This window comes from Carica papaya, chromosome 9 (assembly GCF_054855325.1).
Source record: "Carica papaya isolate Zhongbai chromosome 9, ASM5485532v1, whole genome shotgun sequence".
NCBI classification, from domain to species: domain Eukaryota; kingdom Viridiplantae; phylum Streptophyta; class Magnoliopsida; order Brassicales; family Caricaceae; genus Carica; species Carica papaya.
In genome coordinates, this window is record NC_142317.1 from 26,501,553 (window position 1) to 26,514,515 (window position 12,963).

The following is a 12,963-nucleotide window of genomic DNA, read 5'->3' on the forward strand; positions in this document are numbered from 1 at the left end:
GGTTGTCCTAGGATATTTAGTTATTCATTTTTCGTTTCATTCCTTTAATTTCCTTTTATCTTTTGGAAGGGACATCTTTGTAATCCTATTGGATATTATAAATTATTGTGTAAAGAATGTAAACCCTAACTCTATTAATCGCTTCCGCATTAAATTTATGAATTTATTTCCCTTTAAGTTTTGGGTCTTCACAAAATATGAGTAATTTAAATTCTAATTCTGTTTTATCAATGTCTTGATTTGAAAGATCTCTCATTTCATTTTGCCTGTTTTGCTTCGTGGTGTAATCACAAGAAGAATCTAAATCTTTTACAGTCGAAGTCAATCGGCGGACAGCTCATATGTCTTCCTTTGACCAACCCTATTTCTGCTACCAGTGTAATCGAACTATCAGGATCTCTCATTCCCCTTCTCCTTCTAAAATATTTTCAGGGACAAGGAAATCATAATGATTTTTTTCGGATCTGCATGTCCCACCTGCAATGGTGGATTTCTTTGAAGAACTTAAAAACCCTAACCCTAATCAATAAACTCTCAACCTGAACCCCTTCGACTCTTCCTTTCCATTTCTTTCTTCCCCCAATTCTCCCCATTTTTTTTATAATCTTTCTGTTTTATTTAGTGGGATGGTTCCTCCCCCCTCTGCCACTGCTTGTCCCAATGGCACTGAAGTCTTTAATCCATTCTCTTTCTCCATAATTATCTCCAAACCTTACGAGCCAATGAGGCCAATATCCAGTTCGTGATTGAGAACAATTCACCTCGGGAATCTGGACCGTCCGGTGCCTTTTGTCTTCTTAGCAACCTCAACCTTGGGGATTACTTCCTTGGTCCTGGTCTTAAGCAATTGATTCAACAGCTCCGATACACCTCCGATTTCCAAGTCTGCAATAGAGGCTCTTCTTACCATCAAACTTTCTTAAGAAATGCTAGATTCTAACTCCTCTCAGTGTGCTATTTGCGAGGATAGTTGTGAGCTTGCCGAAGAGGCAAAGCAGATGCCTTGTAACATCTACCATTCTCAGTGCATTCTTCTTTGGCTGGAATTACACAATTCTTGCTCAGTTTTTCGCTATGAATTGCCTATTGATGATGCTAATTATGAGCATCGCACTCATGCTAATTGAACTCCTGCTCAAATTGTCTCAAACTCCACTGATGCTGTTAATGCTGCTGCGGATGGAAATGCTAGTAACAGAGACAACCCTGAAATACACAGGTTGGTGGAAAGGAGGTTTAGGATTTCTTTATCGTGGCCATTCAGGTCATCATTCGGTTTTGGTGTAGAAACTAGCAAAAACGACACTGCTGGCGGTGATGTGTACACAAACCCTAGAAGTCGAGGTTCAGAGCCCAGACATGAAGATCTTGATCAAAGAATATTGGTATTACATTATGTGGCAGCATACATATTTCTTTTCTTTTTAATATCACGTGAAATTTGACATGATATTCAACTGACATCTAAACTAGTAAGAGAGTGTCACATATTTTTTATTTTTTTAATATCATGTGAAATTTGATGTGATATACAATTGACATCTTAACTAATAAAAAAATGTTACATGTTAATAAATTTGACACGTGACACCTTAAATTAACAATATCAATTTCTATTAATGACAAAAACTATATTGAAGATTTCTTAAATAGTATAAGAAGTATTTTAGCGCTGAAAGATAAAGTAAGCAAGGAGATTGGAAAGGATGGGTTGTACAAAGTTGGGCCAAGTAAGATGATTTTGGGGCTGTAGAATTGGGCTTGGATGTTGGTCTAATATGGAAATGACTTTTATTTGCGAGATGGATTTATGGGAATGGGTTGAGAGTGTATTTCGCAACTATAAATTGATAAAAATATTTTTAAATAGTTGAAAAGTGTGATATAGTATTCAGTTAATTATGTTATAAAATTAATAATGAATATTGAAGTAATAAAAAAAAATACAAAAGATTTAGCTATTTTAATTATCTAAATAGCTTTTTTCTAAACATTATTCTAATAATTTAAATTGCTTTAATATATTTATTTCAATTGAATTATTTTATTTATTTTTGGTATAAATATTAGTTTTAAATTATTACTGTTATAATTTATGATAATTTTAAAATTATTAACTATAAATTATATTATATTTATAATTAATGAGATATAAAGATAATAAATATATTGATTATAAATATTGTTTAATTCCTATAGTTCAAGTTATTTCTAAAACATCTCTATTTTTAGTTTCTGATTTTATTTTAATCAAAAGCAAAAACCATATTCTACTTTTACATAAAAACATTTATTCTTTTTAGCATTTGGTTGAACTTCTATTCTTCCACAACATAAACAAAAATATAAGTAAAGTAAGATAGACACTAGATAATGTTTAAGAAAAAGGTACTCTGTTAGTAGGTAAACAGAAAATTTGTTTGAAAAAGTCTAAAATTCAAACACTTTTTATATTAATGGACCAACAATAGTCATTCATATACATAATTTTCTCTTCTTTTAAGTAATTTTCATTCCTAAATTTATTCAAAACTAAAATAAAATTAATTTGGACAAAATTAGGAAAATGACAAATATAGTTAAGCAAACTTTATTGTTTAATTATGTTGAATCTACATAACATGGTTGAAATTTAATAACTTTTCATAGTGCATAGATGAAATTGAATAATCCCTCACAAGAAAAAATAATTGCCATCAACATATTCTATGCAATTATATTTTCTATATCTAATACATCCCTAAAATGGATAATGTTAAACTCTAACTATTAGTCATTATAATTCACAGACATTTAAATCAATAATATTAAAAAGAAACTTCTTCCTTTAATACTATTAATGACCATGAATTTTTAAAACTATCCATAAGACACAATTATATGTAATAGGCCCTGAATATCTCAATGGATCTCCATTAAGAACACGAAATATCTACAATAAACAACCACCCAAAACTGATAGTGAACACCTGAAAAACATGTAGAATTAGCTGCAACAAGAAGAATACTTAGCTAAAGAAATAGTAAAAAAGAATCGCACGATGTGCTCTCCATAAATACCACTATTATCTTTTGATTTTCTTCAATTCTTCATTCTTATCTACTATCATAGGATTAGGAATTTTCGTTGTATGCATTTCTATTTAAAGACCTACAAAATCATCAATAAAGCATATCATAATTTTTCATAAATCTTCTTAGTCTTTTCTCATCATAAGCAGAAAAACTCTTGACATTTTTGTAGCTCTAACTGGGATCTAACATTGGTATCAAAGCTAGCTCGAAATAGTGTCCAACAACGAATGAATCAAGAATCTAGAAGCTAGCTTTGGCAAATTGTAAGACAACTTTAGCCGGATGGAAATCGGGATAACTGATAAGATACGCATGATCGAGGAGAACCTCCAGCAGCTGTCAGACACCATCGCCTCTACTCGAGAGGGATCCAGCAGCGACTAACTGAGCTGCCGAAGTGTGCCACGATTGATGCGTGAAGAAGGGGTCGAACACAAAGACAGGAGGCCGACGTTCTACTCCAAACTAACCAAGCTCGAATTCTCGCCCTTCTCCGACAGTGACACCACCAAATGGCTCAATTAAGTGGATCAGTTCTTCGATTTCTAGGCAACTGTCATGCAACACCGTGTCGCCCTAACTCATTCCACCTTGAAGGAGAAGCCAATTGCTGGTGGCAATGGCCGAGCAAGGCCTACAGAGAAGAGGGTTGAGCAATCAATTGGGTCGTGTTCAAAGATGAGTTGTGGTCTAGGTTCGGCTAAACTGAGTGCGAGGACTTTGACGAGGCCTTATCCTGCATTAGGTAAACCGGCCTACTCAAGGAGGTCCAATAAGAATTTAAACGCCTGTGCAACTGGGTACACTAATGGATCCAAAAAGTCATAATCAGGACTTTCATTGGTGGGCTTAAGCTCGAGCTCGCTGATAGCATGCGAATGTTTAGGCCTAAAACTTTAAAAGATGTGATCTGCCTGGTCCGCATGCGAGATAAACAATTGGACTGACAATAAAGACTGAACCAACTGGGGCAAAATCTTCCCGGCCCCACCACAAACACTCAAACTGCTCCCCGCACCCAGTTCATCCCAAGCCAGCCATACTCAGCCGCCCCCAACTCAGCAAAACCCATCTCCTGGAACGAGATGCAATGACATCGCGCACAGGGACCTTGCTTCAATTATGACGATCGGTTCATCGCAGACCATTGATGCTGCAAGCTGCAACTATTGCTACTCGAAGGTAGGTGTGACGAAGGGGAAGAAGCCGACACAAACGATCCCAAAATTTCACTCCACGCCCTAACTGGGTGGTCTATGGCCCAAACTATGAAGGTCCTGACCTCTATGCGGAGACAGAAGGTCACCCATATTTTATCAGCGACCTTGTTGTTGGACACCTGCGACTTTCAATTGTGTCGACTCTTCTATTTTTAGTGAAGCTCACAAATGGAGAACCAATGAAATGCACAAGCCACTTGGAGAATGTACTGACTTCAATCCAATGTATCTTATTTACCCTTACTTTTTACTCATTACCACTGATTGGGCTTGATACTACACTAGGAGTACAATGGCTAGAATCCCTAAGGATGGTGGCTTGCAATTGGAAAAAGTTAACCATAAATTTTTAATGGCTAAACAAGCCGCAGACTATGTGGATTAGGAGCACCTCCCATCCAGTTAACATCTTGGAAGGAGATCAACTGAGCTTTACCCAACCACCACTCCTTATATGCGATCTACTTCATGACAGAGAGTAAAACTTCTCCACTAGCAAACAGACCCAAGTAACAGAATTTATTGAGGGAGTTTTCTAAGTTGTTCAGTGAGCCAGATCAGTTACCACTTAAAAAAAGACATTGACCACCAAATTCCTCTCAGGGACAGTGCCAAACCCGTCAATGTCCGAACTTACCGATATGCATACTTCCATAAAGCAAAAATTAAGAAATGTCCGAAATGCTCAATTCAAGACTCATTTGCCCAAGCACAAGCCCCTTCTCTTCTCCAGTTTTATTAGTAAGGAAGAAGGATGGGACATAGTGATTCTGTACCAACTACTTTGTCCTTAATGCATTTACTATTAAGAATCATTTTCCCATTCTGACCATATAAGACATATTGGATGAATTATATGGGGCTACTAATTTCACCAACTTGGATCTCACTACTGGCTATCAGTAAGTTTGAATCCATCCCTCCAACATCTACAAGACCACTTTTAGAACTCGTAATGTCCACTATAAATAACTGGTAATGCCCTTCAACTTATGTAATGCACCATCTACTTTTTAAGCTGTTATGAATTTTATCTTTAGGCCATATCTACAAAAAATTATTTTGGTTATCTTGGATGATATTCTGGTTTATAGTGCCGATAGGGATTCCCACCTAACCCATGTCAGGAAAGTCTTTGAGATTCTTAAGCAACACAGATTCTTTGTGAAACTAAAGAAGTGCATCTTCGGCCATCAGAAATTGGAATATTTAGGTTATATCATCACACTATAAAGGGTTAAAGCAGACAAAGAAAAAATTATGTCGATATTAGATTGGCCAAAGCCAATTACTGTCATAGAATTCTGTGGGTTTCTAAGCCTTATCGAATAGTACTGCAAGTTTGTGAAGAACTATGGAACTATGACTAAACCACTGACCAACTTGCTTAAAAAGAGGTAATTTCAATGGAATGAAAATGACAAGTTAGAATTCATAGGCTTGAAATAAACCATGATATCCACCCCCACATTAGCATTACCTAACTTCTCTGAACCCTTCACTGTTGAAGCATATGCATCAGGGGAAAGAATTGGGGCAGTACTCACCCAATAAGGAAAATCAATTACCTATATGAGTTGTGCCTTGGGAGCATCCACGCTATCCTGGTCAACATATGCTAAAAAAAATATTAGTCATCATAGTTGCCATATTGACTCAGAGACTATACCTCCTTGGGCGTAAGTTTTTTATCAAGATAGATCAACGCAGTTTGAAATATATGATGGATCAACGAATTATCATTCTCAAACAACAAAAATGGGTCTCCAAACTATTTGGCTATGATTATGAAATAATATACAAGCCAGGTAAAGAGAATTAGGCAGCCGACGCCCTCTGCCACTAACACAACCGTCTCATTGTACATGCTCTCTTTATTACTAGCACATCATTATGGGAAAAGATATGAGAGGAATCCCAAAATGATTTCTATATGTAGAAAATAAAAAAATTGGCATGAGACCACTCGGGATGCCCCTTCAATGGGAAAAATGGCCTAGTCTACTATAAACACCATGTTGTTATTCCCTTAAGTCAAACATCATCCAACAACTGTTATAAGCCTATCATGACTCACATATCGGAGGTCATTCAGGTATCCTCAACACTTATAAAAGGCTAGTACAACAATTTTATTAACCTTTCATGAGACAAACCATTCAAGACTATGTATCGACATGGGAAGCTTGCCAAAGAGCCAAAACAGAAACCTTGTCACCAATTGGGTTATTGCAACCTCTTCCAATCTCGTGTCAAGTTTGGGATGATATCACAATGGATTTTATTGAGGGCTTGGCACATTCTCAGGGTAAGAACACCATTTTGGTAGTGATAGATCATCTTAGCAAGTCAGTTAATTTCTTGGCACTAACTCATCCATACACTATAAAAAGAGTACCATAAAAATTTGTAAGAGTAGTCAAGCTATATGGCATGTCACAATCTATTGTAAGTGATCGAGACTCTATTTTTATCAATCACTTTTGGAATGAATTCTTTAAACTTTTAGGTACAAAGCTAAAAATGAGCTCCTCATACCATCCTCAAATTGACGAATAGTAAAAAGTGGTTAACAAATGCGTTGAACAATATTTTAGATGTCTCGCCCATCAACAACCTAACAAGTGGTATGCCTTCCTTCCATAGACAGAATTCTAGTACAATACCACATATCACTCATCCATTGGCATGACCCCCTCTCAGGCTCTCTACGACTGGCCACCGCCTACCATTCCACATTATATTAAGGGTACGATAGCTGTGAATGAGGTTAATCAATAATTGACAGCTAAAAATGAACTATTATGTCAGTTCAAGGCCAATTTACACGTAGCAAACAACCACATGCAACAAACAATAAATACAAGGAGACGCGTGTGGATTTTTAGTTGGCGATTGGGTTTTTTTCAGGTTACAACCTTATTGCCGACAAACAGTTTTCAAAAGGGCTCTCTAAAAGCTTGCTTGTCACTTTTTTGGGTTGTATCAAATCAAATAAAAAATTTTCAAGTAGCATACAAGCTCAATTTGCCATCAAAATCACACATTCATATGGTATTTCATGTATCCCTTCTCAAAAAGAAAATTGGTGACCCAGTCCTCACTATTAAGGAGATGCCTACCACAACGGAAGAAGGGAAGATTATCCTCTAGCCTGAAGCAATTCTAGATACATGTTTGCTCAAAAAAAGATCTCAATTTATTAGAGAGAGTGTAGTCAAATGAAAACACCTACCTATAGAGGATGCAATATGGGAAAACTCAAAGGAATTATAAGATAGATTCCTCAACTTGAACCTTGAGGACAAGGTTCATTTTTAGGACGAGAGTAATGATAGGCCTTAAATATCCCAATGGATCCCCATCAAGAACTCAAAATATTTGCAATAAGCAACCACCCAGAACTTATTGTGAACACCTGAAAAACATGTGCAAAATTAGCTACAACCAGAAGAACACTCAGCTAAAGAAATGTTAAAAAAGAATCGCACAATTTGTTCTCCACAAACACCACTAATATATTTTTATTTTCTGTAATTTTTCATTCTCATCTACTACCATATGATTAAGAATTTTGTTGTATGCATTTCTGAATTTACTCCCTATTCTATATCTTTCCTGAGGGTTATTAGGGTAGAATCGACGGATTGGGCTTCCCTTATTATCTAGATCAGCTCAGATTGAATAGTCAGGTGGGCCAAGCGTGTAACTTTCTTCAGGTCTTGAAGTCCTACCTGTTGTGCGGCCTTTATTACCCAGCATTTTGAAACCATTAGGTGAGCTAATATACCTGCACATTTTCTGCTGAGTGCATCAGCTATCACGTTGCCCTTACCTAGGTGATACAAGATGTTGCAATCGTAGTCCTTGAGGAGTTCTATCCATCGTCTCTAACGTATATTGAGATCTTTTTGAGTAAATATGCGTTTCAAGCTCTTATGGTCGGTATAGATATGAAAAGTCTCCCTATACAAGTAATGGCGCCTTCAAGGCGTGGATAATCGCAACAAATTCTAAGTTATGTGTGGGGTAGTTTTTCTCATAATTCTTTAATTCTCACCTTTCCATACTGCATCAGAACACAACCCAACTCCAGGTAGGAGGTATCACTATAAACTGTACATCCACCTGTCCCACTCGGCAAAGCCAACACAAGTACAGTAGTTAACTGCTTTTTTAGTTCTAAAAAGCTCCTTTCACAGTTCTCGTTTCACTCAAACTTGACGTTCTTCTTTATGAACCAAGTCAAAGAAACAACTAGGCTAAAGAATCCTTCCACAAACCTGCGGTAATAACCTGTCATTCCTAGAAAGCTATGAATCTCTCTGATCGAGGTTAATTTTTCCCAACCAAGCACCTCCTCAACTTTTTTGGGGTTCACTAACACTCTATCCCTTGATATGATGTGCCATAAGAAGGTAGTCTGCTCGAGCTAGAATCCATATTTACTTAACTTTACATACAACTTCTTTTTTCTAAGAACTTGCAAAACCTAAGTCAGATTGTGAGCATGTTCCTCTCTTCTTTTTAAATAGAATAGGATATCATCGATAAATACAATGACGAACTGATCTAGGAATTGTCTGAAAACCCTGTTCATCAAATTCATAAAGATGGTTGGTGCGTTGGTTAGTGTGAATAACATGACCAGGAATTCATAGTGTCCATACCTGATTCGAAAAGCTGTTTTATGAATGTCTTCTGCCTTAATCTTTACTTGATGGTAACCTGAATGCAGGTCTATTTTGGAGAAGACCTAGGCACCCTACAACTAATCAAAATGGTTATCGATCCTAGGGAGGGGGTACTTGTTCTTGTTCAGTCGTCTGTAGTCAATACATAACCTTAACATCTCATCTCTCTCCTTGTAAATGTGACTCCAGCACTCTAAGGGGACACACTATATCGGATGAACCCACTATCTTATAATTCATTGATTTGTTTCCTCAGCTCCTCCATCTTAACACGATTCATGCAGTAAGAGATAACCGAGATAGGCTGGGTGTTTGCCTGAAGATCTATGGTGAATTCAACTTCTCTATCCATTTGTAATCCGGGTAGTTCATCAGGAAACACATATGGGAAGTCTCAGACTACCAGAATCTCTCGAATGCAAATTTCTTTCTTAGGTTTTCCTAGTTAGAGAAAACAGCTAAGTTAAAGTACTTAGTAATAGAAAAATTACCATGAGGGAATAATGTTTCAAGAATTTTATTAAATTGTAAACGAATCTTCATTAGGAGGGTTGAATACAAGTTTCTTGTGAAAATAATCTACGGTGGCATGATACATCGCTATCTAGTTCATTAATAGAATTACATCAAAGTTTTTTTTTTGTCAATCTCTATTAGGTTCACACTCAATTTTCTATCTGTTATATCTATGATACAGGCTCTGTGTATAACCCCCCTAATAATGTCTTACTCCCAAGAGTAGACACAAACAACACATAATCAAATCTTTCAGGAAATACATTCAAATTTGGTGTAAAATCATGTGGGATAAATAAATGTGAGGCACCAGTATCAATCAAAATATATGCAAGATGATTATAGATAGTGTACATACCTTGTATCGCGTCTGGGTTGGCTTCTGCATCTTGTTGAGTGAGGTTATAAGCTCTGCTCTGGATAGGAGGCCTGGTCTGGTTCTGTTTCCTCGGGCACTCAGGGTCGGTCCCCATAATCCTTGCTAAAGTGCTGGCAAGTCCTACTACGTCATGTTGTCGGAATATGAAGAGGAGCCTGAGTCACTGACCTAGGTGTCTTGTTCTACTGAACAGGTGCAGTGGGTACTGGTCTGCGGTGTGAAACTGAAGGCCTAAGGTTCCCTACTACTGGAGGAAAGATGCGAAAGTTCATCTCCACTAGTTGTGCCTTGGCCAGAATGGCTGAGTAAGTATTGAGCTCGAACACATACAGCTGCTATCTAATCTCAAGACGGAGGCCCCACTCGAATTTTTTTGCCTTTCTGCCTTCATCTATCATGCTCTCAGGGGAATACCGGTCTAACTTTAGAAACTTTCGAGCATATTCTGACACAATCATATCACTCTGGACTAAGTGTGCAAACTCTATTTCCTTCAGATATTAGAGATGCTCTGGGAGGTATTCTGCATTGAAGGTCATCAGGAACTGTTCCCAAGTGACTGGAACGAGTAGGGTGGCCTGCTTGAGTTGCCACCGTGATGTGCCTCTCCCACCAACATGTAGGTGACGAGTATAACTCTCTGTTCGGAAATCACTTCAAGAGTCGTGAAAGCCTTCTCTATCTCAGCTAACCAATACTCGACCTCTTCAAAAGAGGATGCTCCTGCAAAAGTAGATGGGTTTCGTCTTTTATACCTTTCAATATAGCCCGAGTCTATCATGGGTGAAACTGGGTCCCGTGAAAGAAGGACTGGATTATGTTGGGGAGGAATTAAATGGCCTTGTGGTGGCACTGGATGATATGGTGGAGGCACCAGATTGTACTGTGGTGGTACCAAGTGATGCAGTTAGGGCACCAAACTATACTATAGTGGTGTCAAGTGATGCAGTTGAGACACTGGACCATACTATGGTGGTGCCGTACTGTGGAGGAGTAGGGTCGTACCAGGGTGGCTTAGGATCCTCCTGCTGCAGGGATGGCTCAAACTGTGGTAGCGGGGAAAGGTCAGGTAGATCACTCCTTTCCTCTTAGGTCTGCTGGGCAGCGATGAGTCTCTCCAGCATTTCAAATAGTCGGTCAACATCCTCTTGAAGCGAACTCTCCCAGGTTGCTCGGTTTAGTGGGGGTTTTTCTCTCTTCATCTATCTGTACCTGCATTTTATAAGGAATGGTTGAGTGATAATTCATTTTTTTGGTGTTGCCTTAGGTCTTTGTGTAAGGAATGGTTCTGAGGAACGCGACTCTGATACCAACTGTAAAAAGCTCGGAACTTAAAAGGAAAAAAAAGTTCATAAAGTAAATACAAAAGCGAAATAATAGAGTTTAGGGTTTACATTCCTTGCACAATGATTTAGAATGCTTAATAGGGCTACGAGAATATATCTTCTAAAAGAACAAATGAAAATAAAAGAAATAAACAAAAGGCAATATACTGAGCATTCTAAGATGACCTTCACTAGCTTTTGAATGGAGTCTGGGAGGCGAACTATTCACAACCCTCTTGTTGATCGGGATCTGGGTCTTGGTCCTCTTGATCTGAAATAGTTAATAAAAAGGTGAGTTACACTAGCCCAGTAAGAATATCACGCTACTCACCGATATATAAACTTATGTTGGTAAAAATCATAAAAATAACCAATGGAGCTCTTGATTTAAGTAAATTCATTTATCATAAAAAAAACTATTTATTACATATATTTATCGTTGCGAGATTTTCAAAATCAACCTATAGAAATAATAACTCAATTAACATTTCAATCTCATTTTTGAGTGAGTAATAACAACAACTTTCTTTTTTTATTTGTCTATTAGTATTCCTGGGGGCCCATAGGGATGTCCCACTACGCATGAACCAATATCCAATATTGTCAACTAACTAGCCATCCCATACTCTGTTTGGTATGAGCGCTAAAAATACTATCCATCAATACCTCGTCCGGTATAAGGGTGAATCGGGCCGTCCCCATACCCAATCTGGTATGAGTGGTAAAAATACTATTCCTCGATACCCCATCTTGTATGAGGCAATGTTCATGGTAGGGTTTCCTATGTACCTAATCCATCTACCATCTCTCAAGATATTCAGTATGGCTACCATTCATTAATTTACATGACCAAATAATTTTTTGTTTGCATATTAATTTTTAATTTTACAAATCAACCGTAAATCACGCAAGACAAGCAATATATATATATATCATGGAAGCACATTTGAATAATTTAACTATTCCAGTATATTATCATGTATTTAAAGCTGTAAATTCAACAATTAGTTAAATAGGACAACAAATAAATGACTAATCGGTTCCGCCTCCATTGGTAACTTGTAATTATTCTCAAAGTTTTTTAAATTACACAAATACCATATTATCGATTATTAAGCTTCAATTCTATAGCAGAGAATAAGATGAAGGATTCTTATCCGAATCGATATCCAAAACATCAAACTTTCTACTGCGCCTACTAGCAGTCCTCGAGTTTCTTGAATTTTTCTGTGGAGATTAAAACACACTTTACATACCTAAAAATATCCAAAAAAAATCCAAAATCGGTATTAAAAATCTTTTCTGACCAATTTTAGAATTTCGGCACGGCGACATCGCCGTGCTCCGGCGACGGCACTGCTGCCCGCGACGATGGTTTACCTCAGCCTAGCTATTTTCGGCTAGTTTTGTCTAGTTTCGACCGGTTTTATACCCATCTCCGCAAGAAAACACATTAGGGAGCCTCGGTTGGCCCAAAAAAGTCAAAAAATAGAAACCTACATGCGACGGAATTTTTAGGTGCAATAACTCTACCGGCTCACCTTCGCAGCTAGGTGTTTTTCTTCGGTCAACCTGTAGAAAATAGAATGATGAACACAAAACAGAAAACGGGAAGGAGCTCATCGGAGGAGATTTTGGGTTTTACCTATGGTGACGCCGACGGGCTTTACCCACGATTTTCAGCTCACTCGCCATTCTTTTTGCTCTAATTTAGTCATGGGGGTGCCCAAAATCAAATTCTGAGCGGATAGGAG

General features: G+C 37.5%; 1 pseudogene; it reads left to right on the plus strand.

Annotated features, from left to right (window-relative positions):
- Positions 1-329: 329 nt before the first annotated feature.
- LOC148240224 (E3 ubiquitin-protein ligase RING1-like) lies at positions 330-3,903 on the plus strand (annotated as a pseudogene).
- Positions 3,904-12,963: the final 9,060 nt, after the last annotated feature.